This window comes from Anneissia japonica, unplaced genomic scaffold, assembly GCF_011630105.1.
Source record: "Anneissia japonica isolate Jap-2015-1 unplaced genomic scaffold, ASM1163010v1 scaffold287960_len3192837_cov198, whole genome shotgun sequence".
In the NCBI taxonomy this organism is placed as follows: domain Eukaryota; kingdom Metazoa; phylum Echinodermata; class Crinoidea; order Comatulida; family Comatulidae; genus Anneissia; species Anneissia japonica.
Genome location: NW_022712725.1, coordinates 177472 through 194965, shown reverse-complemented (window position 1 = coordinate 194965; position 17494 = coordinate 177472). Strand labels below are relative to the sequence as shown.

At 33.7% G+C, this 17494-nt stretch overlaps 1 protein-coding gene across 1 annotated transcript in view; it reads right to left on the bottom strand.

The window, feature by feature from the left end:
• Positions 1-16079, bottom strand: part of LOC117107996 (alpha-1,3-mannosyl-glycoprotein 2-beta-N-acetylglucosaminyltransferase-like) — a 54849-nt gene extending 38770 nt beyond the window's left edge. The window contains exon 1 of the mRNA XM_033249813.1: positions 15883-16079. The gene's annotated coding sequence lies outside the window, so the exon portion shown is untranslated. The remainder of the gene's footprint in view (positions 1-15882) is intronic.
• Positions 16080-17494: the final 1415 nt, after the last annotated feature.

Genomic DNA, 17494 nt, shown 5'->3' with positions numbered 1-17494 from the left:
GAACCGTGGAGATCTCTAGGTCCCTGGTTCAATTCCCATCGCTGCCTCTCCTTGTGCTTCAGCTAGAGGGCTGAAATACAAGTTACATAGCGCACCGTCTTTCGGATGAGACGTTTAAGCCGTTCGTCCTGTGTGCATTTATGGCCCATGTGCACGTTAAAGAACACAGTACACTCTTCGGAAAAGAGTAGGGGACTGTCTACCGGTGTACTGTCCAATCACCACCAGAAGGACCCCACTGGAAATAAGTCTTCTTCTAGACTTTCGTGGGCTATCCTTGGTGTTTACACCGAATAAATCCAATCCAATCCAACAAAATAAAAAATAAAAAGCCTCTCTCCCTCATCACTTTTCCAGCCCAGATACTGTCTCTTATACACATCTAGATGTGTATAAGAGACAGCTATTACTTGGTCCTAATTCAACATTATTTATATGAAAAATGTTAGGCGCTTGATAAACAGTTTAGAGGCGCTAACTCCCAAAATATGGTGATAGGTGATTTTTAACTACTTGCAAGTGATTTTTATTGGTGGGGAGTGCGCAAGTAATTTTCGGAGGGGAGTGCGTCCCCCTAGATATGCTACTGATAGGTTGATAAACTAATAATCTTTCTTATTGGGCCTTAAGCACAGTTCAGTAAAATGCACACACAAAGGTAAACAACACAGCACACACACAGGCTGAAGTCAACGCTACAGCACACACACAGGCTGAAGTCAACGCTTGTGTCTTGTTTGTACAACAGTACTATAGCAACCACGAATATATCATTATCTTTTTCATAAACTCATCATAGACAAATAGATCTCTTTCAAAACTAATATACTACCTTTTTCAAAACCTTCTAGTTGGTCCATCCTGTTGTAAACTCATACCATTCTATTCATAACTCATTCACAATCTTGTTGACCACCTAATTCACAAACCTACCACCTCATATACCCCACAGATCATCTCATGTGTTCAACCTCGCTCTAAACTATAAAAAATAAGGCAATAATTTTTTTCACTCTGCTTTGAGGAACCGCCGTTACAGATATTTTTTTCCAATAAAATCAAAGTTTAATTTCAGCCTGTTAGCATAATGTACATTGCCAAAAAAAAATTATTTGTTTAGAAAATAATCTATACTACAGTATATCGATACTACAGAACCTCAATCTTACCTCCATAAAATAGCTTCTCTGAATTCATATTATCCATTGGGCAAAGAATAATCCTAAATGCATGTTTTACCTAAGCAGGTAATGTATCAACTTGAGTATATGTTCCTCCAAGGATATAAGAGCAATAGAAGGTGGGATACAAAGGTCGCTAGAAATAATACTCAATACATCAAATATCTAAAGTCGAAATCCATCTTGTAGCTCTGATAACTGACACATTATTTCTCAACTATAAAACTGGGCATATGGGAACATCCAATATTTTTGGCGCCCACCCAAAATATTTCAAAAAATTACAATTCTAATACTGAAAATTTTCTTATTCTAGTATATGGAGTATTTTTTAATGTTGCAGGCATGATTACAAATTATAAATAATCAATTCTTTAACATAACAATTGAGGAAAATTATAAATTACAGTACACTAAGACTAAGAAAATTTATGCTAAAGAAATTTAAGTTAATTATGCAACATTCAACTCATCCATTACACTCATATCACTGTTTTAGTAATTCATGCGGTATCAGGCTTGGGCAATAAAATATACCTACAAAACATTCTAGATTCTCCACTTTGTACTTGTCGAGTAATTTATTGGCACTTCAGAATATAGCATTTTAAGAAATATTAAACATTATTATTATGATCACATATAATTTTGAGTTAGACCAAATCTCTTTTGGAAATTAAAATGCACATGTATATTATATTTGCAAACAAATACATGAAACTTGGACCCTATACAATATGATTTAATTTTGTATATTAGCCTGGAAAAAATAATTCATTAGAGGGATGATACTGTAGACTATAGTTAACTATCCTTTAATTTTATGGCCATTTTTATCATCTTTAGGCTACTGTAAACTCTGTCAAATAAAATTAAAGAATAAATTTTAAATCCAGGATTTTAAGGGGTGTTCAAAAACCCCAAAATGAAAGGGGGAAAATTTTGATTCCTAGATGGCCATAAATGAGCTTGCCCGACTTCCAAGTGTCTTTTAATGACCTTTTTAAGTTCTTCAAAAAAAATTGTTTCCCCTCTTGAAAAAGGTCAGTTAATTTAATCTCATTCTTTAGGTCGCCTATACACAGATAAAAAAAAAATACAAAGACATAGGCAATATACAGTATTATTATATTCCAACAATATTGAGTAGTTAGACATGTCTTTCTTCCATGGATCGATGAACTGATAGGCCAGAAGAACGCAGTTTTGTACATAAATTATTATGACGTCGAACCAAAAACAGTGTGTATAATTTATTCAATTGAAGACTAGTTCGGCTAAGCCTAGTTTGTATGATCTGCCAACCCTTGCCTACGTAGGTTACAGTAGTATGCCTTTTGTAAGCCAGGACCCAGTAGTAATTTGTTATGTTTCTTCACAAAGGGGGGGTTTGTCCGAACCCCTTGAACCCCCTGGATTCGCCACTGACATACTGTAAACAAATGTGAATTACACAGCGAGGGATTGAAGTGCCAACCTGTGAAGATAAGAAACTGAACCACAATCACTGTACCAAATGCCCAAACACAACAGGGAGCTTTCGATTGCACGACAACGGTAGGACGTAGAACGTAATGACGTCACTAAAAGTCATCTGCGCACATGCGAGAACGGTAAAGTCACCTCGTCAAGTAGATTCTGGAACGCAATTTGGCCAAATCTACGTATGCAGAGAATGTAGGGCACCAGGTAAGATGGTCACGCATGAGTGATTCTGTTCTAGCGTTGCCGCACAAATCAAAGCTCCCTAATATCAAACATCTCAACTACTCATCAGATTGCGGAGACATCTGCAGTACTTTTTCACCATTTATTTGGCCATAAAATAACATTTTCTATATATTGTTGCTAAGCATATAACATGGAATTTCACTATTTTGGTAGTAGCAGTTAAATTTAGAATATCAAACACAATTAGATTATTTTCATATCATAAATCTAGGTGAAGGTTGGTGATACAGTGTCATGACCTGAATAAAAATTAATTATATCATCTTTGAAGATAACCCTCCAATGACAAAATAATAAAACTATTTCTGTCTGTACTAAAGTAGTTACTGTGACAAGTTCATTCAGCTAGGGCATGTTATACACTGGTGACCCTTTTATAATTTCATAAATCATCTGAAATTTCTGCTGAATGTTGTAAAATGTAACCTCCACAAATAGGACATGAAATGTGCATTGTCAGTAAGTGTTACTGTGACAAAAAAATTGACATTATGTCACAAGGGGTGACACATCAAACCACCTTTGATGGGCTTGTTTAACAATGAATTCAACTGCAAATCTCTACCAAAAGCCGAATAATAATTTTAAAAAAAAAACAGTTACAAACAATTTTTACTATATTGGCGTTGTACAGTATTCATGACAGACCATTTGTGTTTCCTACATGATGAAGCAACACATACATTTTTGTTATTTCCTGCAACATAATAATATTACATGTTTGTTAGTGTTTCCTACAACACGCAATACAATGCTATTGATCATCATCATTTCATTCCTTGTTATTCATTAATCATTCAAACAACCAAAGCTTTGTCACTGTTGGCATGGTAACAAATAGAAAAAGAACTATGAAATTACTACAAGGCTTCAGAAGAGATCTTTAGAAGTAGGGCACAATCCAGACGACCAACTTTCCTCTTTCAAGTATTATTGTTATTAATTCCATGCTTTCCATCGAGCCAACATCAATAAATTTTTCTAAATTTAGAAAATCCATCTGAAACGATAAACCAAGACATGGTGCATCTACTGTAGCATAAAAGCATCTCTGGAAATAGCTAAAATGAATCATTAGAATGGTCAACAGATTAGAACCAATTCAGCATACTGTAGGCCTTTACTTTCTTTGAAACTTTTAATATCTTGAAAAAGAAAAAATTGGAAAGTAGAACACAAACATTGCATAATTATTACAAACCGAAACTTGGACAAATGTGGAATTAGATAATATAGAAGAAAATGTTAACTTGATCCATTCTTCTCTTAAGTGGCTTCTCCTTTAACTCATAACATTTATATTGAAGACTACAGCATCAAGTAATTTTGTTTTCATTTCTCTCTCTACCATAACGTAAATGAGGAAAACAGTTTCATTGGATACAGAAGGACTGCATGAATGTTTTTTGAAGGAAATGTGATAGAAAAATATGAAGGCAAAGAAGAATACTGCTGGTTCAACCGGGAACAGCTATGGTTACAACATGAAAAAATTGACAATATGATGGTACTCTGGAGAAACGAAAGATATGCCTTCGGCAGAATGCTAATTAGTGCATGATGACTTCATGGTAGAATACAAATAATTTGTTTAGTTCATGCTTCATTAGTTGCGTTTTAAGAAATTACAAGCCCCACTCAAGCAATCTAGTAGGAATGAGAAATTACAACTTGATTTAAAAGAGTTTTATTTCTGTTATCAAGATGGTTTTCATCATAATATAATATATACCATAAATAATAATACAGTATATTAGTTATAAAATGGTGCATTTGACTTCTTATACTGTAGAGCTCTAATAACAAGTGCCCCTTAGAGTAACCTGTAGAGTTGGTCAGCGAGTCAGTAAAACAACCAATGATTTGCCTCAAGTATACTTGACAAAATTAATTTAATCTAATTTTTAGTTCTACATACATAATAAGGCATCACAAACAATATGCGAAAGTTGATGGATGAAGCATGTTGTTTCAATCAATCATTAATATAGCTCTATGCATAGTGAGAAATTAATGTTCAGAGGTGATCAGAATATATGAATGAGAAAAGGTGTATTTTCAGTCTTATCTTAAAAATCTGTATACTGGGGAAGGGAGGGGGGAAGAGAATATAATTAAACAAGCATTGGCGTTGTTATATACCCGGTAGCTTATGGCAGTGCATGGTAAAAATGCTTGCCTCTTTCTGTTAAAATGGCAAGTGGCAAAACTTGGGGAATGTGCCCCTCCCTAAATCCTCTCCAGTGGCTATACTGTACAATACTATTATATCCAATAGACACTACTTTGGTAAATCTAGGAAATATATTTCTGATTTCAAGAAACAACAATAATAAAACACATAAAGAGTAAAACAGGTTACTAGTGTATACTATATCCAATCATACTATAATGCTTCAATAACTGTGCCAATTAATGAAATTCGTTCTTGAGGATTTTATATGCCAAGTGGCTAGTTAAAAAATTTCAGACTCTGGTTGAAACACATCAGCCGCAGTATGTTCTTTGGGATAGCGAAGTTATGTCGACATATATAGCATTTCTCTCAGGATAATACTACTGTACAGGGTAGTGCAACAAAAACTATTAAGCTTGTATGGTGAATTTCCATCAAGAAAATTTATCATGAACAAAATTAAATACACAAGAAGTTCACTTGTAAAGATGAATTGTACATTAAATAATAAATACTGAAAAATAATTTAAATAAACTTAAATTAAACTAAAATAATTTAGATGCAATAATCAACCCCTTCCAGATTTGACCTTTAAACTTTGATATAGCCAGAAGAGTAAGTATATGACATGTTAACACAACGGAGACAACTGCTCGTTAAATTGTTTATGGCAAGCTTGTACTGAACAAAATAATGTTCCAAAACCATAAAAATAGAGCTACGAAAGCAATTCAGTATGGCAAATAATATATTTTTATTAAACTTGCAATGGAATGATGAAAATCAGTCATAATAATGGCCCTTCCACATTTAGAAAATGATTCTTCTAAATAAAAACATGACTATAAAAATGTTGGCAGCATAGTCTTACAGTTGACAATGACTAATGTCAAATTAAATGTCTGGAAGTAAAATCCTGGTTCAAGGTAAATTGAATAATAAACTCTACATATTAATAAATAGAAAATATTAACGTATACAGTACACCTTTTTGAACAGTGAAGGTTTGCTACATGTGAAAGAAAGTGAATCAAAATAGAAATGAACTGTCAGTCACATATATGGGATTATTGACAGGGGGCTGAAAATGGGTGTGAAGGTTAAGTGGGGACTAGACGAAAAAGTTGAGGGGCCACCACAGAAAAAAAATTTCAGAAAAACATGTAAGTTTTTTTTATTACACCCTGCGCTGCCTTAAAATCTGCAAAGATATCTATATTTCTTCCTAATTATATAAATTTGAAACATTAACTCTCCCATTTTACATTCACCAATAAAATTTAATTTTTATTTTCTCCTCCGTCTGGATGCCATTGGCAAAACTATTTTCTAAATAAGAAAACAAAATTTTATTTTTATTTTTATTCCGCCCTCCAATGACCTTTAAAAAAATAAGTGCGCTAAACAAGGAATAAAAAAAGTCTCGCCTCATACGCCAAACTATTTTTGCAATTACACTTTTTTTATATATATATATATAAGAACACATTTTATAAGAACATTGAGGCTAAAATTGCTTAAAAATTAAGAACAAAATAAATAACAAATTGAGGATGAGGTAAAATTTCAAATGAGGTTTTATTTTTTTTAATAGAAAACCAAGAAATCTTATCTGTACCTTATTTGCAGTAGGTGTGACTATGTAATACACTTTTTATAATACAGTACAGTAATATACTACTGTAAATTAATAATTCTCTATGTTTGAAAAGTGCCTAAAAATAAGAACAAAATAAGAACAATATGAGCTTGAAATTGGCAAAAACATAACACAGAGCCAGGGCAAAATTTTACTGGTTCTTATAAACAAAAACAAAAAATGTATTTGGAAGCATATTTCTTTTTCAGCTACCCTGGAATACTTTTAAGCTCTCTGTATTTTGAAGCTTCTTTTAAACGAATTTAAAAACTTATTCCATAAAATGGAAACCATGAATATAAAAAACAATTTTCCCAAGGGTACCATTAAAATAAAGACAATAATTTTCCTCAAATGAATCTAAAAAACGAATGGTTTGAAATTTATGGTCGTTTTATGATATTTGCGGTCGATTACGGTCATAAATGTTCTTTTTCATTTTCAATTTTAAAATTTCAATTAGGCATATGGAACATATAACTAGCAGAATATAATGTTAAAATTAATGCTTTGGAAATATATCAATCAAACTGACATAAAGTTGGGCCATCTCTCCACATCCTTCCCAAAAATTTCAATAAAATGTTTTCAAATTGTTTTAGCCTGCTATCATAAGCAAACAAAAGGCAAGTTATTGCTAATATGCTGGCCAGAGTACATGCTACCAATACAATGCTTTCACTAGAGGGTTTGGTAGATGATTATCAAGTTGAAGCATGTGACACAGCACTAAGGCTGGTATTAGGTGAATGTTAGTTGGTATGGAATGAAATTAGGTGTGTGCTGAATTAAATGAATAAGTCATGACTAGCAAAGATTTTCTGAGGAGGTTGGAACATTGTCCACATGGAGTGTCAATCAAACTTTAACAACTGACCAATCAAAACAGGGCTAGGAATATGTGCGTGTCCTTCAAGTACACGTGTTGTCCCACAAACACACATGTTTGCAAACATTTACGCTGTTGTTTTGTGAAACCGTAGCAACAATATCCAAGGACAGGTCCATTGCTTCTGTATCCAATGTAAAGCGATTTGTATTTAAAACTACAGATGCTACCCAGTATATAAATGCTCAATTAAAAAATTACGGTAAATGAAAAATAAAAATTCACCCCAAAGTACACAATGATATCATATTCATGGATGAGGCAGAGCAGATGGTGATGTGACAAAGCTGCTGCATCTGATGGTGTAAAAATAAACAAACGATTCAAAACAACTTCTTACTGTGTATTTAAATACAACATGACTGTCCCATGTCAATTTCATAGTAAATCTGACACATCACTCAATGGGTGGCCATCTGATCCAGCACATATTGTCCCAAAATTTGGGCAACTAAAACAATGTTAAGAAGTTCTGCGGGGCCACGCATATTAAGTGTTCGGTTGACAAGTAAATTTTACCTATAGTACTACTCAGAATATTTTGACTCAGACTAGCTGCTATATTTAATATTTCAAAAACTCTTTTGAACATCTTGAAAACATTTTATTTTGACTCAGATCACAATTTCATAATGATTCTTCATTTTTTCTAGATTTTCTTTTCATTAAATTGCAAAAATAGTTTCTCTATACTTTTAGATAAGCAAATATTTTTCTTGCAAATTAATAGATGACCATTCCTACAACATTTTCCTTTGACATTAAATTAATTACAATTTTCATGATAAAAAGTATATATTTATCAGCGGGAACTAAGTAATTTCCTGCCTCATTGGAAATTAAAAACATATTTGATCCTATTAAATGGGCTTTTAATCATTCAATTGGAGGGTATTCCAGATTTCACCAGTCATACCTTTAATAGTGATTTTGAGAAGAGAAATTTATCCAAATTTGAAGTTAATAATATTTTATACAATTTTAAAATGAAAAGAAATTGGTATTCTACTGAGAGCGCCCTCTCTTGGGATTTGATGTCAGTTGTAATTTATTACAGTAGAGCATAAAGACTTGCATGGTGAATCTTGATCCTACAGGTTATAATATAATTTTAATCCTTCATTTTGTTTATATGGGACATTAGATTATAACAAACTTATAACACAATATTATCTTTGCAAGTTCACAAGTAGCATATGGTACCATCATGAGATCATGTCCCTAGAAATCAAAACTAATTAAACTGGCCTAAATAATTGTGGTCTAATATTGATATCTCAGTGGTTTCTGTCCAGGTATAAAAAATGCAGCTCATTCAGTACACTCATTGAAACTTTAGCAATGGGATGGCACTTTCCTTCAATCTTTTAGAGTGACCAAGAATAGAGAGTCGTGTTAAAATGGTCTGCCAAGATAATTCAGTGTTTTTCTTGGCTGAATTTTAAGCTCTGCAATCTTTTGCAAGATGTGCAGATGTAAACGTAAAATATATTACACCATTATGATTGTAACTGTACATGTACAAATCTATGACTAATAATATTACGATACGGTACAAAGCCATTGTCAATGTCATAATGACTGTAGGCAAGCTCTTAAAACATTGGCAAAAATGTACTGGTACATAAATACTGTAGTACTTTAAAATTAAATGTAAATTGTCTGCATAAAATTATATTAAAACCTACAGTAAACCTACAAAATCACATTACATATAGTTTGCAAAAACAGCAACCACGTACCAGTACAGATAGTAATTGCATTGTAAACAAGCCATAAATTATCTGCATACCGTACTGTCTGTAATTAAATCTTGTAAGTTAACGAAAAAAAAAAAAAAAAATTAAAGTACTGCACAATACAATATCAGGGAGGTGCTATTCAGTATTGCTTGTGTTAACAATACATATTTTTTTCTAGTTGGGTTTGTCTGTTTAATATCAATATGTGCAGAACTAGCCTTTGGCCTTTTGTCTTCTATTTTGTTCTATGCAGCAATTAAGATACCTGTATAGCATTGTTCAAACGAATATAATACAATAGCTCCATGCTATATGGACATACTGTACAAGCTGTATTGGCATATTATGAAGTGTATATTTTAGCACTCTTTCAAACCACTTCACTACCGGTAATCTACAGATGACAGCAGGGATGACAGTGAAAAGCTGGTGTTTCAATCAATCAATTCGTTGTAGCACATCTTAACAGTACTGAGGAACACCAAAAAATCCATAATTTTAACACCATAAAATCAATTAAACTTTCATTGTGGGATTTTATTTCTACTGGGAAGATACTTATAAACCAAGAATCTGAGGCTTATGGAGTTATTCATCACTAGTGAGAATGTTACAGGCATTGAACCTAGTATTGTACCTTTCAAATATATTTACAGTAGGTCCAAGCAAACATCTCATTTAATAGTATTATATTTAGATTGTGGATCTGACATTTTTTATTGTGATTAAAAATCAAACCATAGCAAGTATTTTGGAACTGGATCTTTTAAAATATGAAAAAATGATGTGGTACAGTACAGTATTTTGATTATATCCCAGTATAGTAAAAACTACCAAAAAATAGCTGCAGATACTGTCTAAGGTAACAAAACTATAAAATTCAATATATACCTTAATTTATGTACATTATTCATTAGCTTTCTATAAAAAATTAAAACAAGTAACAACTTACTGTACCTTAAACAAACATCAATTAACACTTTACATACTGTAGAAATCTTATGGCTCTTAATTAATTAAATACTTTTCAATCATAATTAAAAATTGTATATCGGCAAAAACCGAACTGTTTTGACCTGTATCTCAATTATACTGTACATTCCAAAAAAATTTCTCAAAAGTAGAACACACAAAATTCAGCATTCATTTCTTTAATACTGTATGTCCATTGAGAATGCAGCGAGTGTACACTCATGCAAACTTAAGTAGTGGGACGGCATTTTCCTTCAATCTTTTGGGGTGACCAAGAATGAAGAATTGAGAGTCATGTTAAAAATGATCCGTCCAGATAGTTAAAGCCCCTTTTCCGGCAAAATTTTACTAAAAAAAGAATTTTTTCTTAGAAAAAATGCAAACATGTATAATTACAGGACTGTAATTATTATAAACCATGAAAAAATTTTGGCATAAATTTTAGTTTAGACTATTTCTCATAGGATATTACCATTTTCTCGACGACTTCTTCGTTACTAGGCAAATTCAGACGTTGTAGATCGCATTCGCTGGAATGCTCTCGCTTTTGTGTATACTTTATACAGTCAATAAAATGCGCCCTCTCTATGAGATTAGTCTTTGTATTTCACATCTCTCACACTTCAGTCTTATTTTACATTTTTTTCATGTGTAGGAACTAGCAATTTTGTATTATAATAAATCTTTATAACAGATAAGAATCACATTTTCCTTAACAACTGAAATTTTGGGGGAATGGGCTTTAAGTTTTCTAAAGCTCAGCAGTGACATAATTGTTAGTCTTTTGCAAGAGGTGCTGATGTAAACGTAAAATATTGCACCATTATGAAAATGGAGAAAAAAAAAATATTTTAACAGCTACAGTACATGCTCAGGGGTTCCAAGTTGGAAGAAGTAACTTCCTTCCAGGAGATCTGGTTAATTTTAATTTTACTAGTAATAAATATTGATTTCCTCAAAATACAGGAGGAGAGTGAAGCCAAGGAGAAACAAGGTTCTTGTACAAGGTTTAGCTGTGCATGTGCATAGAGCAGACATCCGTCACACAATGGAACTGATTTCCGTGAGACAATTGATAATAAAGCAGTAAAAACATGCAAACACTAAGGGCCCGTTCGAGCGAAAAAATATCCGTGCGATTTTCCAGTTAATCCACCAGTACACACTTTCTAAAACCGCTCGGACACAGGCATAATTACCTTACCAACTGGATTATCCGCGACAATTTTGACCACCAAATTGCTGGGTAGAATTCTGTGTATGAGATGGCCTTGGAGCCGGAGACGATGATAAATCAACCTTAATTGCTTTGCCAAATGGTTCGTCCACAGCAAGTACCTGCTGTTGTCGCGCTCTTCTTCGCCTCCTCATGTTCACGGCGAAATCAAAGTTGGATTGGACAGTAAGTCCATCCACATAACATCGCATCATTGTAGCCATAATGGTGGCTAGTAGCATAGCTACACGTTCAATTTGTAAAATTACCATTACAGTACAGTATTCAGAGAATTAAACTTCAATACAAATCGTTCCCGCGTATCGTTTAAGCAAGCAGAAGTAAACAAAGAATGGGTTGATGGGATTGATGTTTCTGAATGACCTTACAAAATTAATTCCGGAATAGTTTCGTTAAACGGTATTCGACATGAGCTAAAATTTGCTCGAACGGTGGACCACCCGCTGTGTGCTCGGCTCGATTAACCGGTGAATTCACCGGAATACGGTTTGCGTTTTTCGCTCGAACGGGCCCTAAGGGAGATGGGTTATTTTTCCGAGATTCTTATTTGCTTGTAGGAATGCAGGAAGCCATCTCGATTTCCAGCAAACTTCCGCAACTTGCGAGAAACTTAGGACACCTACAGGCTGGCAGATTTTAAAACAGCATACCATAAAACCTGGGCTTTTTTTTTATTTCGTGAACTTGAATGGGTTACTTTTGCAAATTAAAGAAGGGGCCTCTTTTAAAAATAAATGCTATAAATTTTGGGAATTACAGTACTACTATAAAACAATAAATACAGTCACTGTAACATCAGTCTGTGACATGGAGTGTATTAACCAGCATTAAATCACCTAAACTACTGTATAAAGCAAGCATGTTTTTAATTGTTTTTGTTTCTTTGAAATTCATGTACAGTGGTGTACTATCCCATCGGCCTCTTTTCAAGGCCACCTCTGCAAACTAAAGAGGTGGCTTCAATTTGAGGTGCTTTTTGTCGAGATTAAGCCCATTGGGCTTCTATTCGAGGATTTACGGTAGGCTCACATCAGCAAAGTTAACTATTTCACAAATGAACTACTGTATTTGCCAAGATTGTCTGCTACGGTATAAGAGCTGGTTGGGATTTTCAACTTTTTGTTTCCACATTCAGTAGGATATATTAAATTATAAATTTACCAGAATTATAACTTGAAATCAACATAATCAACAAGTTTATTCTATACATTAATATGCACTGGCATTTTAAAAAATAGTGTTAAAATGCTGTTTTGACACTTGACACTGTTCTGCTGACTTGCGTTCCAATAGATGTTTTAACGTAATTAAATTCATTGTCAAGAAGAATATCTGTTGTTTCATGGGCTTAATTCAATGTGAAAAGTAATATATACAGTAGTCCGTTAATTTACAATAAAACAGAATAAATGAATTTATGTTATTATATCATTATTATTAATATTAATATTATTATTATCAATATTACTATAATTATTATTATTATTATTGTTTTTGTTATTATTGTGATGAAAAGTTAAACACAAACAGTACACAAATAGGTCAATGAAGGCAATATGGTTGCTGAACGAACAGTTTGTTTTTAAGCAGGTGATCCCGTTCAAACGGTTGGGGTCAATCTCATAACATTCGCTTGTTTGATAACTACATGGAGGTATAACAAGGCTTTACTCAATCAACTCAATACGTTTTTAACTTTGACAGATCTGTCTGTAGCCCAAGGGTTAATAATTATCATTGTTCTCATGTCTACCACATGTCTGTGAACTAGACTCTACATACCATACAGAATCCATCAAAAACAGTTAACTGCATTTCTAATCAAATAAAGTGCACTAATTAAATTTAATTTGAGTTTGATTGAGTTTGTTTGGAACCGTATACAACATCATCTGAACATACAATTTTGAACTAGACAAAAAACCAACAGGGCAATCATCCTTAATTAATTAAAATCATAGCAAAAAAATGAAAGAGAGTGACATTGTTTATATTGTACATATCAATAAAAATAACACATACTGTATGTAGAATTAGAAAAAAATATTTTTTAAAGATAAGACAAGTAATGTATATTTGTGAATGTATAGACAGTATGAACTGCATCAATGTAACCATCATGCAACAGAAATTAACCTAACTGGCTGCCATGGCTTCTCCAAGTGTGATTATAATACCAAACCAGACTTGACCATCACCATAGTGATAATGTCTATAGTGCTTATGTCCAACATAAATTACTGTACTCATATTATGCATAAGTAGAAAATTGTTTGCTTTGCTTGTTCACTAGTTGACAATATATATCCCATGGTGATGTTGATTAAGTATTATGTACAATACCATATTATTGTTCAATTTTATTAATCATTATCAAGATGCTTGCTGTGTTTTACCTTGACCTTTTAAATACTAGTCTGTAATAGTTGTTACATACCATTGTTACAAGTTCAAGTCCACCATTAACTTATATTAAAGCATTTCAAATAAACATTTAATTACATTTTTTGTATGTGTCTTGAGTAAGCTAGGAAGACCAGGGAGGCCTACTGTAGGCACTGATCAGTGCTAGGCCACCGGCCACCAAAACCATGCATCAAAACACTCATGGTTTGAAAGTGGGCCCAATAGTCTCGTGGGTCTGATCATATAGGCAAAATCATTTCAGCCTATGCCATGACTGTCGTTTGTATTTGCCGATGTTGGATATCGAAATAAATAAATAAAATTAATAAATATATGATCATTTCAATTATGATCTGTAATCCCACCATGAAAAACCACTTTATAGATGCACGGCAATTGTTGCAATTGTAATATTCCTCGAAATCACTTAAGCAACGGTCTTCAACATGATAAACTAATAAATAAGGAAAGGATCCACTGCATATTATTCACAAATAGAAATGAGTATGGTGACTTCGAAAAAAATAATAAAAATTTCATGAGGCCCTAATTGATTATACGATTTGTTCTTTATTAGAATGTACTGTAAAGTGTAAGAATACTGTGAAATTCCAATGTTCAAATGGCAAAATAAATTGAACTTGAAGAATGAACTATTGCGTATTTCGCACGAACCAAATACTTAGTGTATGTGGGGTTTCAGTCGGCAACAGTAATTGGAAATAAACTTATAAAAAATATTGTAAATATTTAATATTTATTTTATATAAAAAAAAGAACACTGCTACAACCCCAGCATGGCTACAGACGAAAAATCCCAGTGGTTAACAGTAATTTCCACAGAGGGTATCAGCGTTACCACATGGTAAAGTCACAGAGAAAATAGTAGGCCTACTATTTTTTCTGCGGTAAAGTTATTCAAGTTCTTTACGAAAATGAATAGTGGTGCAAACCCCTAATTGAGCCTTAAGGCATGTCCGTATCATTGTGTGTGGAGGCTAGGCTAAGGCTAGTACAGTACATGGTGTGAGTTGTGAAATTGTTTGAATATGTTTACTTTTAAAAACCATAAATTACTATGAAAAGACTAGGCTAGTAACTAATAATTCGTAAACTTAAATTCCTGAATAAAAATCTATCTATGCTAAATGAATGGTATTCGTCATGATGAGGGGATGGTTTTGACATTGAACTTTTAATATCTGGGTTCTCAGTGGCCTACAGTACTGTACACTCAGGCATAACACTCCATCTTCCAAGCTTACTCAATTGACACTACTACTGTAGTTATTTTACGATCCACTACTAGGCCTATACTGCAAGTCAAAATAAGCGGCTTAATTACATTACAACATTTACAGTATGATTCTGTTAGTTTCTACTAAATAGAGGTAATTTCATGTGTCAGTTTTGGTCTAGAAATCTGCCCGCCATTTTGGAAATTAAGGGCTGACAGTGATATCAGCGCAAATTTTGCCAAAAATTAGGTTTAACCTAACCTTTAATATATAAACAAGGTATTAAGCAGTAATTATGATTCTGCTCACCTTTTTAGCTAGATTTTGAGTTGAGGTATCATCAGCGCAATAAAAAACAATTTTCCAGTGCCCTACGTCCTAGAGAAGAGAAGGAATCATCAGGAATAGTACCTTGGATTTCCAACACAACAACGCCTAACCAGTCACAAACAGTCTAACAACGTTTACCTAGACCTAGGTTTTAGGCCTAAGCGGAATCCTTTTAAAGGTCTAGGCTAGGCCTCATCTTGTTTCATTTCAACGGTTGCCTCAGCCTCGCTGGTGCACCCACCCCGGCATCAAGAACAACATAAACAATTTTCTTGGGCTAAGGCCTAGCCTATTTATCATTACGATATAAGAAATATCAGCAATATTGTAAATTAGTTACCTTAAAATGATCCTTCCATTTAATAACCAGAATAAGTGGCAAAAGATGAATCACATAGAAAAACGTTTTCACTTTCAAAGTTAGTAACAATGATTGAAAAATACACAACGTCAGGCACTCAGCGCTATATTTCGCAAAATTCTTCCACCAAAAAAGATGAGCGAGCAAGAGATAGAGACGTGTCGTCTGTTTTGTTTTTGAAGCACGCCACCACAACTTTGAGAGGGAAGGGCGCCGAGTACGTCTGGACCAATCTCCGCCTCATTTTTGCTATGCGAGTGCAGTATTTCTAGTATCTTTGGTTATACTGTATTAGAAACTGTCGATATCGTCGTTCGTATATGATAAGCGCGTAATCCTTACGCGACGGCACGTGACACGAGGCACACGTCAAACACTCTCCCATCGCGTACCTGTCAATCACACTAAACAAAGATACACAGCGATGGAAATCCCTACCATGGCAAAGCGCAAACGAAGACCCTACACAACGGCGGCGGAAGCGTAGAAGGGTAATTTTTATCGATCGGGGGAAAAATGAAGTTTTTGTCGGGAGAACCCGGCATATCAAGGATGACCCCTGTCTCTTATACACATCTAGATGTCTATAAGAGACAGAAAGAAGACAACTTCAAATCTCATTTGNNNGTGTTTACACTGTGGACTACTATGTGAATTTCAAACTGTGTTTCCTGTATAAAACTCACTATGGTCACAGTGTGTTTACACTGTGGACTACTATGTGAATTTCACACATGTGTTTCCTGTATAAAAACACACTGTATGGTCACAGTGTGCTCACACTGTGAACTAATATGTGAATTTCACACTGCGTTTCCTGTATAAAAACACACTGGGGTCACAGTGAGTTCACACTGTGAACTACCATGGATGTATTTGAGAAGGAGATCACTCGGCAACAGATCCCTTTGACGCGACAAACCTATGTGTTCCCCGCTTTTGAATCGCGCGCGGGCGTATTACCCTATAATTCACATTTTTTCGTTAGCAACAACTTGGCAACGACATGCATTTATACGCTTCAGCAGAGCAGTTGTGCAATAAAACATTTGATTTTAACCCATTAAATATCTTTATAATGAACAATGTTCCCCTGATTAGATTTTTTCGGGCTTTTGGTATGTTATTATTTGTATATTTCAGGAACGGACTCCGTAAAATATTTATGTTAAAATTACTTCTGTGTTCATTATAATTTTATCTAAAGATTGACTGGTTCGACTATAAAGCTAAGTCAGCGTAAAACTGAAAAATACTCAGATTTTGGATTGATTTTTGTTAACCCTCGTTAACCCTAATATGACTTATTTTATTATAATCCTTAATCATTTATTAATTAATATCTGTTAAAATTAGAATGGGCGAATTTAGGCCAACTTATGAAAATTGAAGTTGAAATATACTATACTTTTATAGGTCAAGTAAATGTTCCACTAAATTCGAAACTTTTTTTGGTGGAAAATATTAATATGTTTGATATTTTATGAGAGATAAATGTATCAGCTTCAAAATAGAAAAGATTGCGCAGCCATAGTGATTGACAGTATGTAGTGCGCATTTAGAAAAGAAGGTGCTCTCCATTTCGCCATGT